The sequence below is a fragment of the Pan troglodytes genome, chromosome 2 (genome assembly GCF_028858775.2).
Source record: "Pan troglodytes isolate AG18354 chromosome 2, NHGRI_mPanTro3-v2.0_pri, whole genome shotgun sequence".
NCBI classification, from domain to species: domain Eukaryota; kingdom Metazoa; phylum Chordata; class Mammalia; order Primates; family Hominidae; genus Pan; species Pan troglodytes.
The window spans coordinates 173,048,537-173,061,500 of NC_086015.1; the positions used below are offsets into that span (position 1 = coordinate 173,048,537).

A 12,964-nucleotide genomic window follows, 5' to 3' on the forward strand; every position below is an offset into this window, starting at 1 on the left:
AAAAAATTAGCCGGGCGTGGTGGTGGGCGCCTGTAGTCCCAGCTACTCAGGAGGCTGAGGCAGGAGAATGGCGTGAACCCAGAAGGCGGAGCTTGCAGTGAGCCCAGATCATACCACTGCATTCCAGCCTGGGTGACAGAGTGAAACTCCGTCTAAAAAAAAAAAATAGTATCAGGCATCGTTAGCATGAAACTCGAAGAGACTTAAGCTCATCTTGTGCTTGCTAAGAGTAGGCAGCTATATTCCAGTCAGCAGACAACAGTAACAATTGCATGCTGAGATCTCAATTGGAAGAAAGGAGACAGGACCAGGGGTAGGAGAACCAAGCAAAGCCTAGAAATTCCAGTGGCACAGACCAGGGGTATGGGGGGTAGGAGTGAGGGTGGGAGGGAGGGATTGATGCTCCTATCCACTAAACGCCAAGCTAAGGCAGTGTGTGAGTGGTGAGAAGCTTGTGAAGCCAGACAGACTTGAGTTCAAATCCCAGTTCTGTCTCTCACTAGCTCTGCAAGCCTGCATGTATCTTTTCCTCAGCATCCTCATCTATCAGAAAAATGAAAGTAATAACAGTACCTGCCTCACAGGTCTGTTGTGATGGACACATGAGGTAATGTGTAAGGACAAGGCATAGGGCTTAATACAGAGGCGGCACCCAATTAGCTATTGTTATTACTATTGTTAGTAAGGAGCCCAAGGTGCTCGCCTCCTATGGCTCTATTCTGCTGACGGAACAAAGATAATTCATTTGGCTGTAGCCATGGGCATTTATGGACAAAGAATTTTCTCTTTTCAAACTCAAAGTAGCACATGCAGATGTGTTTTGGCACTCTAAAATGGAGGTGCATTTTCCAATTACAGTTGACCTTGAACAACATGGGGGTCAGGGGTGCCAACTCCCAGCACAGTCAAAAATCCATGTATAACTTTGTACTCCCCCAAAAATTTAACTACTAATAGCCTAATGTTGACTGAAAGCCTTACCAGAAACATAAACAGTTGATTAACACATATTGTGTACGTTATATGTATTGTATACTGTATCTTTTTTGTGTGTGTGTGTGAGATGGAGTCTCACTTTTGTCGCCCACGCTGGAGTGCAGTGGTGCGATCTCGGCTCACTGCAACCTCCACCTCCCGGGTTCAAGCAATTCTCCCACCTCAGCCTCCCAAGTAGCTGGGATTACAGGCATGCACCTCCACGCCCACCTAATTTTTGTATTTTTAGTAGAGACGGGGTTTTGCCATGTTGGCCAGAGGCTGGTCTTAAACACCTGACCTCAGGTGATCCACCCTCCTTGGCCTCCCAAAGTGCTGGGATTATAGGCATGAGCCACCATGCCCGGCCTGTATACTGCATCTCACAATAAAGTAAGCTAGAGAAGAGAAAATGTTATTAAGAAAATCATAAGGAAGAGAAAATATATTTACTATTCATTACAAGAAAATGGATCATCATGAAGGTTTTCATCCTCCTCATCTTCACATTGAGAATAGGCTAAGGAGGAGGGATTGGTCTTGCTGTCTCACGGGTGGCATATAAGTGTACCCACACAGTTCAAACCTGTGTTGTTCCAATGGCCACTGTATCACATTTCATAATCACCCTCTCTTCACATCCAATATAATATGGTTAGCTTATCAATTTCACAAAAATAAAACAAAACATCATCCACAAAATGAGAATGGTGTCTCAGACGATATGGCGAGAAGGACTCGAGTCAGAGGAGTTTCTCTGATTGAGGGCCTTGAGACGGGCAGTCTTTTCCTCGTGGCTAGAAAGGGTGAAACTCTAGCTACAGCTTCCTGGTAGAAGGGCTGTTACCATGGTTTCTGAAGCAGGCATGGAGTCAGAAATACCATTTTTTTGCATTTATATATGGAAAAGATAAGACCTCACTTTTGTTTTTCTTAGCATATCTTTAGAAAGGCAACAGCAGGAGAACAGAAAGTAGGAAAAGCTAGTGATAAGGGTTACTGAATTGGCCAGGCGCAGTGGCTCACGCCTGTAATCTCAGCACTTTGGGAGGCGGAGGCAGGCGGATTGCCTGAGATCAGGAGTTTGAGACCAGCCTGGCCAACAAAGTGAAACCCCATCTCTAGTAAAAAGAAAATACAAAAATTAGTTGAGTATGGTGGCGGACGCCAGTAATCCTAGCTACTCAGGAGGCTGAAGTAAGAGAATCGCTTGAACCCGGGAGGTGGAGGTTGCAGTAAGCTGAGACCACACCACTGCACTCCAGCCTGGGTGACAGAGCAAGACTCTGTCTCTAAATAAATAAATAAATAAATAAATAAAAGAATTACTCAATTAACCCCAGGATCAGAAGAGAAAAGTTACTTCTTTTTCTGTTGTACCTATAAGAATTCATAATTCACCCCAAAAATCAATTGACATATTGTATTTTTTATTGACTTATCTCGTTTTTCTTTTTTTTCTTTTTTTGAGACTGAGTCTCACTGTGTCACCCAGGCTGGAGTGCAGTGGTGCAATCTCGGCTCACTGCAACCTCTGCCTCCCGGGTTCAAGCGATTCTCCTGCCTCTGCCTCCTCAGTAGCTGGGATTACAGGCACATGCCACCACGCCCAGCTAATTTTTGTATTTTTACTAGAGACCAGTTTCACCATGTTGCCCCAACTGGTCTGGAACTCCTGACCTCAGGTGATCCGCCCGCCTCGGCCTCCCAAAGTGCTGGGCTTACAGGCATGAGCCACCATGCCTAACCTGATTTACCTTCTTGACAGACTGGTTTTGGCTCATGTGGCTGGTGCCTGGTTGCCCGTCTCCCCAGGGCTCTCCCTACATAGGCGAACTGAAGGAAATCACACTTCTTGTCTTTCTCTCTGAAGCATGTTGAACCAGCTGGAACCTGTCTTTCTCTCTGAAGCATGTTTCTTTCTCCAATCAAGAGAGCCTGAGTTTCTAGCCATAGTGTGTAGCGTGAAGCACATAACTTTGATCAGGGTTTATTTCTGTTACATCGAGGGAGATTTTGTTCTGTTAAAAGTTGAGGACATATTATTATTTTTTTTGTGAATCTCTTTTGCATTTTTGATCAGAGACCTAAGAAGGGGACACTACAAAGAAATGAAAACACAGTTTTTGTGCAAAATGGTGACTCCTGTGTGTGTCTGTGTGTGCTGGGGTGGGGATGGGACTGGTGGTGTGCTTGCTGAGTGTAAGTGCCAGGCTGCTTCCCTCAACACTTCCCAGATATATTTTCAAGCATTTCATCTCTCATTGTGTCCTAAACCTTAACCGAAACCCACAAAGTATTAGAATCTCCCTTCAGGAGATGAGTTTTAAAACCTCCATTCTGAATATAATTCTGACACGTGTGGAAAGGACAGGAAGCATGAAAGTTTAGCCTGAACTCTAGTTCCTAGGACTGAAACCATGCCAAAGGCATTATTTCTTTTGTTATTATTATCCTTTCCAGATAACATCCTTATGAGTATCTTTAAAATTACATTGTAAGCCAGAGGTAAGGCAAGCTCTCTCTTTCTTTGCCCAATATTTTTATTGCACTTTGCAGTCACCATTTCAGCATCCGTCTCATCACTCATGGTGCCATTTCACTTCAGCATGCCTGGTACTGCAGGTGGCACTTGGAGATTCAAGAGATCACAGACTCAGCCGGGCGCGGTGGCTCACGCCTGTAATCCCAGCACTTTGGGAGGCTGAGGTGGGTGGATCACGAGGTCAGGAGTTCGAGACCAGCCTGGCCAATATGGTGAAACCCCATCTCTACTATAAATACAAAAATTAGCCAGATGTGGTGGCGCGTGCCTGTAGTCCCAGCTACTCAGGAGGCTGAAGCAGGAGAATCACTTGAACCCGGGAGGCGGAGGTTGCAGTGAGCCGAGATCACGCCACTGTACTCTAGCGGGGGCAACAGAGTGAGACGTTGTCTCAAAAAAAAAAAAAGAAAAGAAAAGAGATCACAGACTCTGCCCGGGGTCACCAACACTCTCAAGGAGGGCATGAAGGTAAGAAGAAAAAAAAAAAAACCACTGCAATGAAACAAGGGTTGTAGCAGAGGTAAGCATACTCTGATGACTTCAGGTCAGGCTTGATCCTACTGCACTGGTTCTTACCCGAGGGGGACCCAGTGCCCTATTCTAATAACAAACGTTTGGCAGCATCTCCTTAACATCCTGAAGAAGAATTTATAGAAAATATAACTTGTCTGCACACCTCCAAAAAATCAGAGGACATTTAGGGGAGCCAAAATGCCCAGTATGATACTATAATGGTGGATACATGTCATTATACATTTGTCTAAATCCACAGGATGTACAACATCAAGAGTTAAACCTAATGCAAACTATGGACTTTGGGTGATTACACTGTGACAATTTAGGTTCATCAGTTGTGACAAATGTACTACTCTTGTGTGTGGTGAGGGGGGCAGTGTTGATAATGAGGGAGGCTATGTATGTAGGGGACCTGGGGCATATGGGAAGGAAATCTCTGTACCCTTCTTTCATTGTTGCTTTGGATCTAAAACTACTTTTAAAAAAGTCTTTCAAAGATCAATATAGGCCAGGCGCAGTGGCTCAAGCCTGTAATTCCAGCACTTTGGGAGGGTGAGGCAGGTGGATCACTGGAGGTCAGGAGTTCGAGACCAGCCTGGCCAACCTGGTGAAAACCCATCTCTACTAAAAATACAAAAATTAGCTGGGCGTGATGGCACACGCTTGTAATCCCAGGTACTCAGGAGGCTGAGGCAGGAGAACCCCTTGAACCCAGGAAGGAGAGGAAGCAGTGAGCCAAGATCACACCACTGCACTCCAGCTTGGGTGACAGAGCGGAAAAAAAAAATAGATCAATATAATGCCCTAACTGTAATATGAAGGAGAAAACTAATGAAAGTAATCTAAAAAAAGTCATGCATTTTAATATGCAAATATTCCAGCACAACTACACAGAAAGACAGAAAAGCCAGCCACTTGTGCCTGCTTCTATTTAATATGTTTGATTTAATTTATATATATTACTTTACTATTTTATTACATTTCAATATATTTAAATTATATTTAATGTAACAATATATTTTAATTTATATTCAATGGAACATATATATTTTTTTTTTATTTTTTTGAGACAGTCTTGGTCTGTCACCCAGGCTAGAATGCAATGGCATACACATGGCTCACTGCGGCCTCCACCTGCTGGGCTCAGGTGATTGTCCTGCCTCAGCCTCCTGAGTAGCTAGGACTAAGGTGTGCACCACTATACCTGGCTAATTTTTAAATTTTTTGTAGAGACTGGGGTCTCACCATGTTGCCCAGGCTGGTCTTTAATTTCTGGGCTCAAGGACTCCTTCAGCTTCAGCCTCCCAAAGTGCTGAGATTAGAGATATGAACCACCATGCCTGGCCAATGCAATATTTTTGACTTTTAAAATATTTAACATTTTGAAATCAGAATTAAGTTATTATATATTTCACAGTAGTATATTGTGAGGTTTTAGATAGAGAGAGCCATAGAATGTCTAGGAACATAGAATGATGTGATATGTCTATGTGGTGACTCAAATAGCATAAATGGCATTGCTCTTCCTGATGTGATGTTTTTGCAATGAACAACTCTTAGTAAAGTTTGGAACAATCGGCCGGGGGCGGTGGCTCACGCCTGTAATCCCAGCACTTTGGGAGGCCGAGGTGGGCAGATCACGAGGTCAGGAGATCAAGACCATCCTGGCTAACATGGTGAAACCCCGTCTCTACTAAAAATACAAAAAATTAACCGGGCATGGTGGCGGGCACCTGTAGTCCCAGCTACTCAGAAGGCTGAGGCAGGAGAATGGTGTGAACCAGGGAGGCGGAGCTTGCAGTGAGCCGAAATCACTCTGAGCGACAGAGTGAGACTCCGTCTCAAAAAAAAAAAAGTTTGGAAAAGAAAAAATCAGTTTCCCCTGAACTTATATCAGAATTGAATACCTGGATAATTCAATGTATACTAAAATCACACAAGAGAAAGCTCTGTGTTTCATGTAAAGTGGAGTTCAATTCTAAGCTCTGCTAATTCTAATTTATCTCCATGAATTCCCAGAAAATCATCTTAAAATTTTGTGTGAGGCAATACAGTTCTTCGTTGAGCAGGGCAGTCCACATACTACAAGACATACTTTATCCCTGGAACCACTCATCAAATCCCATAACATTCCCCAAACAGCCAACCAACCAGAAACCCTCCGTAGGTTTCTTTCTTTTTTTTTTTTTTTTTTTTTGAGATGGAGTTTTGCTCTGTCGCCCAGGCTGGAGTGCAGTGGCACGATCTCGGCTCACCACAATCTCTGTCTCCCGGGTTCAAGTAATTCTCCTGCCTCAGCCTCCTGAGTAGCTGGGACTACAGTCTCCCGCCACCACGCCCAGCTAACTTTTTGTATTTTTAGTACAGACGGGGTTTCACCATCTTGGCCAGGATGGTCTCAATCTCCTGACCTCGTGATCTGCCCGCCTCTATCTCCCAACCCTCCATAGGTTTCTAAAATACCCAGGGAGGCTCCTCATCCCTAGTGAAAATCCCTGGTCTGAGATCTCTTCTAGTTCTGAAATTCTGTGGTTCTTTTTATATGCTATATCCCCAAACTTAATCTAATTAATTATTTGTAATACCTATTATGTGCCTTACCACTGAAGGAGGCAAAAATAACCTTGTGTCTTGTTCCTTTGCAAAGATTTTTACAGGCTTATCCGTAATGCCCAGCACAGCCCAACACGTAGGGTCTCAATAAGTACTTTTGGATGTATGCATATATATGGGGAGGATATTCCAGCAGTATAAGACATGAACATTTTCCTCACATTCTACATTGCCACATTTCCAATACATTCTAATTGGGAAATTAAGAATAATATGTGACAACAATAAAAGATCAGTACAAAATAATATTTCATTAAGGGGTGCATCTTGTCGATTGAAGCTGTAAGTATAATAAAGTGATAAGAGAAATTACTGAGATACTCAGAGAAGCTTTCAAAATCAGTAGAATTGGAGCTAAGGCATGAAGGAAGGGTGGAACTTGGGTGAGAAAGAGGGAAAGCTTTCCAGAGAAACTGAGAGGAAGCAGGGCCCAGAGTCAAGAATGTGCAAGGTCTGTGTGCAGAAAGGGCAACGAAGTTCACACTAACGAGGAGTGGAAACGTTGGGATGAGGTATTCAGGGGCCAGATTTAGAAGGGACTGGAATACCAATTAGTTGAAACTTGTTATTTGAAAAGTTTTAATAAAGGCCAAGCTATGCACTGTCTTAGAAACCCAAGCAAACTGCTTACCTTGTTGGGGGGTAAAATGAGTGTGGATGACTGAGGACCATACCATTGGAAGTGGTAGAATAGAATAGTGGTTACACACTTAAATTTCAAGTCAAATAGGCCTGGGTTCAAATTCTGGCTCTGCCTCTACTAGGATTCTGACCTCTTGAGTTTCAGTTTCCATTTCTAGAATGAAACAAATAATAGTGGCTACCTCAGAGGATTATTATAAAGATAATAAAAGATGGTGCATGTGAGATGTTTGGTGTGTCGTAACAATTTGATTACTGATTAAGTGTTGGTGACAAGGAATGTTAGCTGTATATATATCTCCAGACTCGCTGGGAGGCTGCTGAGGGTGTGGGGAAGGGTGGGGAGAGGATCCTAGGAGTAATGCCCTCTATCCTTCCTTTTATTATTTGGGATTCATAGAAAAGCTATTTTCAGGGGGTGATGATTAAGGAAAGTCCTTTGTGAAGACATGATTTTCTGTCTCACTTATTGAACTTAGTGTTTGTTCCTAATTTGTTACTTATTTTGTTGCTTTCAAAGAAAGGAAAATATTTGCGACAATGACTTCCTATATGTCTCAAAGGCTGTGGCACAACTACTGCATACAATGAAAACTCAGATGATTTTTCTTTCCTCGCAGTGCAGGTGAGAAAAGACTTCTACAGAGAGGGTGAGCTCCTTAATTTATTTGATCCAATCTTTAGCAATATTATTTGGGTCAGCATTTCTAAAGTTGCATGAATATAAGAATTAGCTAGAATACTTGTTAAAAATATAGATCCCCAGACCCCTTCTCTGGAGAGTCTAGTTCAGTTAATTTGGGCTTCTTGCTAAGGCAATTGTAAAATGCAGTGATAATAGCTGATGATTACTGAGTGTCTACCATGCATCCATCACAGTTCGAAGTTCTTTCTATGTATAAACTGAGGTCCTTGCCATAATTTTAAGAAGCAGGTACTAATACCATCTCCATATTAGAGATGAGTAGCTAAGCAGAAAGAGGCTAAGATTGCAGAGCTAGTAAGTAAAAGAACCAGGATGTGAGCCATCTAGCCTGGCTCCAGAGCCCATGCTTTTAACCATTACCCTTCCCAGCTCCACCTTATATACAGATGCCTATGCTGTAGTTTGAATGCTTTCTTCATATCACCAGAGCAAGTAAGGGTGATGTTCTGTTTTGCACATTTGGTACCACATTTAAGATAGAAATGCTTTTTTAAGGAAAGTATGTAAAAATATATAGGAGAGAAAAAAAGTTGTTTTTTGTTTGTGTTTTTGTTTTTGTTTTCAAGATGGAGTTTTGCTCCTGTTGCCCACGCTGGAGTGCAGTGGCACAATCTTGGCTCACTGCAACTTCCGCCTCCTGGGTTCAAGCGATTCTCCTGCCTCAGCCTCTGGAGTAGCTGCAATTACAGGCATGTGCCACCACACTCAGCTAGTTTTGTATTTTTAGTAGAGACAGGATTTCTCCATGTTGGTCAGGCTGGTCTTGAAATCCCGACCTCAGGTGATCTGCCCACCTCAGCATCCCAAAGTGCTAGGATTATAGGCGTGAGCCACCACGCCCAGCCGAAAAGTTTTTTAAAAAAGAAGACATTAGCTAGCTGTGAGATAACTTCAACTGAGCTAAATATGTGTAATTGAAGTCCCTAAAGGAAAAAGGAGGAACACAAATTACTTGATAGAGGAATACCCAAATTTTTTTGAAGATTGAGGACAACCATAAACCTACAGAACCAAGAAGTTCAATGAGCCCCAGACACAAGAAGCACACACAAAAAAACTAAATAATGCATATTATAATCAAACTGCCTAACGCCAGTGATAAATTTAAAAAATCTTAAAAGCAGCTAGAAGAATAAAAAGACACATTATCTACAGTGAACCAAAGATAAGAATGGCAGCAGACTTCTTGCTAGAATCAATGAAGCAAGAAACAGTGGAATTATACCTTTATTTCATTTTTTATTTTTTCATTTTTGAGACAGGATCTCACTCCATTGCCCAGGCTGGAGTGCAATGGTGCAATCATGGTTCACTGACACCTCGAAATTTTGGACTCAAGTGATCCTCCCAGCTTAGCCTCCCAAGTAGCTAAGACAACAGGCACACACCACCACGTTCAGCTAATTTTAAATTTTATTTTCTTTTTTTAAGATATACGGTTTTGCTATGTTGCCTAGGCTGGTCTTGAACTCTTGAGATCAAGTGATCCCCCTGCCTCAGCCTTCCAAAATGCTGGTATAACAGGCATAAGCCCAGCCAAACAATACCTTTAAAGTACTGGGGAAAAAATCCTGTCAATTTAGGCTTCTACACCAACTGAAATTATCTTTCAAATATAAAGGAAAAATGGATATTTTTTTCAGACAGATAAAAACTGAAAGAATTCCCCACAAGCAGGCCTGCATTACATGAAATATTAAAGAAATTCCTTCAACCAAAAGAAAATGATACCACATAGAAATCTGGATCTACTGAAAGGAATGAAGGGCACTGAAAATGTTTTTATGGTTAAAGATGACAATGCATATCTCTTTGATCTTAATGGAGCTCCTCAAGCATTGAACCATTTTCTACATGGACACAGCAATAAATTTAGCATTGATGACTGATGCAGGATATTTTGCAGCTAATTCAAATTCTATTTTGCCAACTTTAGTACTGTTGATCCTAAGTCATCCCTCAAAGGTATAAGCAACCAGCTTAGAAAAAGGCTCAATGATTGATGCTTTCAAGTAGCTTTCAGTTTCTTGAAGATAAACTTGGATTCTTTCTAGTCTTGGCAAAGACCAAACTTTTTTTTTTCTTTTTTGGTGAGACAGGGTCTTGTTCTGTTTCCCAGGCTGGAATGCAGTGGTGCCATCATGGCTCACTGCAGCCTTGACCTCCCACCTAGGCAATCTTCCACCTCAGCCTCCTGAGTAGCTGAGACCACAGGCATGTGCCACCATGCCCAGTTATTTTTTTTATACAAGGCCTCACTCTTTTGCCCAGACTTCAATCCTGCCTATAGAATGGGAAAAAATATTTGCAAATCATATAACTGATAAGTGGTTAATATCCAGAATATACAAAGAACTTCTGCAATTCAACAACAACAAAAAAGCAAGCAACTTGATTTTATTTTGTATTTTTGACCCCTGAACTTTTTATTGGCCTCCTGCTCCCAAAAGGTACCTTGCTTCTGCTGGCTTAATGTCTCAGAACTTTTACCTCATTGATCTCAGACACCACTTTGCTGTCCACTGTCTTGCGGGTGGTGGTCTTTTGGATGGTTTGCATGGAGTTGCTGTTGTCCAGGGCATCACCAAGATTGAAGTCCTCCCCGTCATCCAGCAGGCCATGGTAGGTGGCGATCTCAGCCTCCAGCTTGATCTTGATGTTCAGCAGGGCCTCATACTCCTGGGCCTGATGCTGTCCCTCTGCCTGGGATGCAGCAGGACCACCTCCAGGTGCATCAGGACCCTATCAAGCTGCATGGTGTAGCGGGCCTCCACCTCCCTCAGGCTGTTCTTCAAGCTAGCCTTCAGATTTCTCATCGAGTCCAGGTCGATCTCCAAGGACTGGACTGTACATCTCAGCCCTGTGAACGTCATCTCAGCAGCTCTGATCTTGGAGGACTGCACAGTAACCACTGTGGTGCTCTCCTCAATCTGCTGGGACCAGTACTTGTCTAGTTCCTCTCGGTTCTTTTGAGACAGCTCATTGTATTGGGCCTGGCTGTCTGCCATGATCTTGCTGAGGTCCTGAGATTTGGGGGCATCTACCTCCACAGTCAACCCAGAGCTGGCAATCTGGGCTTGTAGGCTTTTTACTTCCTCTTCATGGTTCTTCTTCCTGAAGAGCAACTCCTCCTTGAAAGCCTCAATCTCTGTCTCCAGCTGCAGCTGAGTGACATTGGTGTCATCAATGACCTTGCAGAGCCCACGGATGTTGCTTTCCACAGACTGGCACATGGCCAGCTCTGTCTCATACCTGACTCTAAGGTCATCAGCAGCAAGATGAGCATTGTCAATCTGCAGAGCGATGCGAGAATTGTCCACAGTATTTGCAAAGATCTGAGCCCTCAGGTCCTCAATGGTCTTGAAGTAATGTCCCAGACTCTGACCTGGGGCCCGTTATTCTCCAGGTGCTCCCAGATTTTGTTCTCCAGCCTCCAATTCTTAGTCTCCACGCTCCTCACCCTGTCCACGTAGGAGGCCAGGCAGTCATTCAAGCTTTGCATGGTCTTCTTCTCATTCTGGATGCCCCCCATTCCTGCCAGACCCCCACCCATCCCCGTGGCCAGGCCACTGGACCCCAAGCCTTCCCGGAAGCTGGTGGAGCAGGACACGGAGATCCGGGAACCAGAAGCCTCGGCGCCTGCGTAGACACTGGACACGGTTCTGATCGGCTGGGCACCGTAGCTGAGCAGCTGGGCGGAGCCCAGGGACCGGTAGTTGGTGGAGAAGGTGGAACGAGTGGTGAAGCTCATGCTGTCTGGGAGGAGAGTGAGAGGACAGGACTCAGGTTTTGCCTACAATGCAACCTGATCTTAAAATGGGCAAAGGGCTTGAAAGCTATTTCTCCAAAGAAGATATACAAATGGCCAATGAGCAGGTGAAAAGATACCCCACATCCCTAATCATGAGGGAAGTGTAAATCAAAACCACAACAAGGTACCCCCTTATGCACAACGTGATAGCTATCATTAAAAACAACTACAGCAGAAAATAACAAGTGTTGGTGAGAATGTGGAGAAATTGGAACACTTGTTCATTGCTGGCAGGAATATAAAATGATGCCGCTCCTGTGGAAAACAGCATGGCAGTTCCTCAAAAATGAAAAAATAGAATTTTTAAAAATTAAAACTTTAAAATATGATCCAGAAATTCTGCTCCTGGTATATACCCAAAAGAATTAAAAGCAGGATCTCAAAGAGATATCTATGCACTCATGTCTCACGTTCACAGCAGCATTAGTCACAGTAGTCAAGAGGTAGAAGCAACACAAATGTCCACCTGTGGATGAATGAATGGATAAAATGTGGTATATACACACAATAGAATTTTATTTGGCCTTAAAAAGGAAAGGAATTCTAACACATGGTACTGCATGGATGAACCTTGATGACATTATGCTAATTGAAACAAGCCAGTCACAAAAGGACAGATATTGTATGATTCACTTACATGAGGTACCTACGGTGGTCAAATTTGTAGAGCTTATAGAAAGTAAAATGGCGGCTACCAGGGCCTGGTGGGGAGAGGCAAAGGGAGTTGTTGTTCAATGAGCATAGAGTTTCGGTTTTGCAAGATAAAAAGAGTTCAGGGTATCTGCTGTGTAACAATGTGAATGTGTTTACTACTGAACTGCACACTTAAAAATGATTAAGATGGTAAATTTTATGTTATATATACTTATCACAACTGTAAAAAAGATGGCCGGGCACGGTGGCTCATGCCTGTAATCCCAGTACTTTGGGAGGCCAAGGTGTGCGGATCACCCGAGGTCAGGAGTTGGAGACCAGCTTGGCCAACACGCAGAAACCCCGCCTCTACTAAAAATACAAAAATTAGCTGGATGTGGTGGCGCATGCCTGTAATCCCAGCTACTTGGGAGGCTGAAGCAGGAGAATCACTTGAATCTGGGAGGCGGAGGTTGCAGTGAGCCAAGATCACGCCACTGCACGCCAGCCTGGGAAACAGAGC

General features: G+C 43.4%; 1 pseudogene; it reads right to left on the bottom strand.

Moving 5' to 3' along the window:
- Positions 1-10,419: 10,419 nt before the first annotated feature.
- On the bottom strand, positions 10,420-11,748 carry LOC107970527 (keratin, type I cytoskeletal 18-like; annotated as a pseudogene).
- Between the last annotated feature and the right edge of the window lie 1,216 nt (positions 11,749-12,964).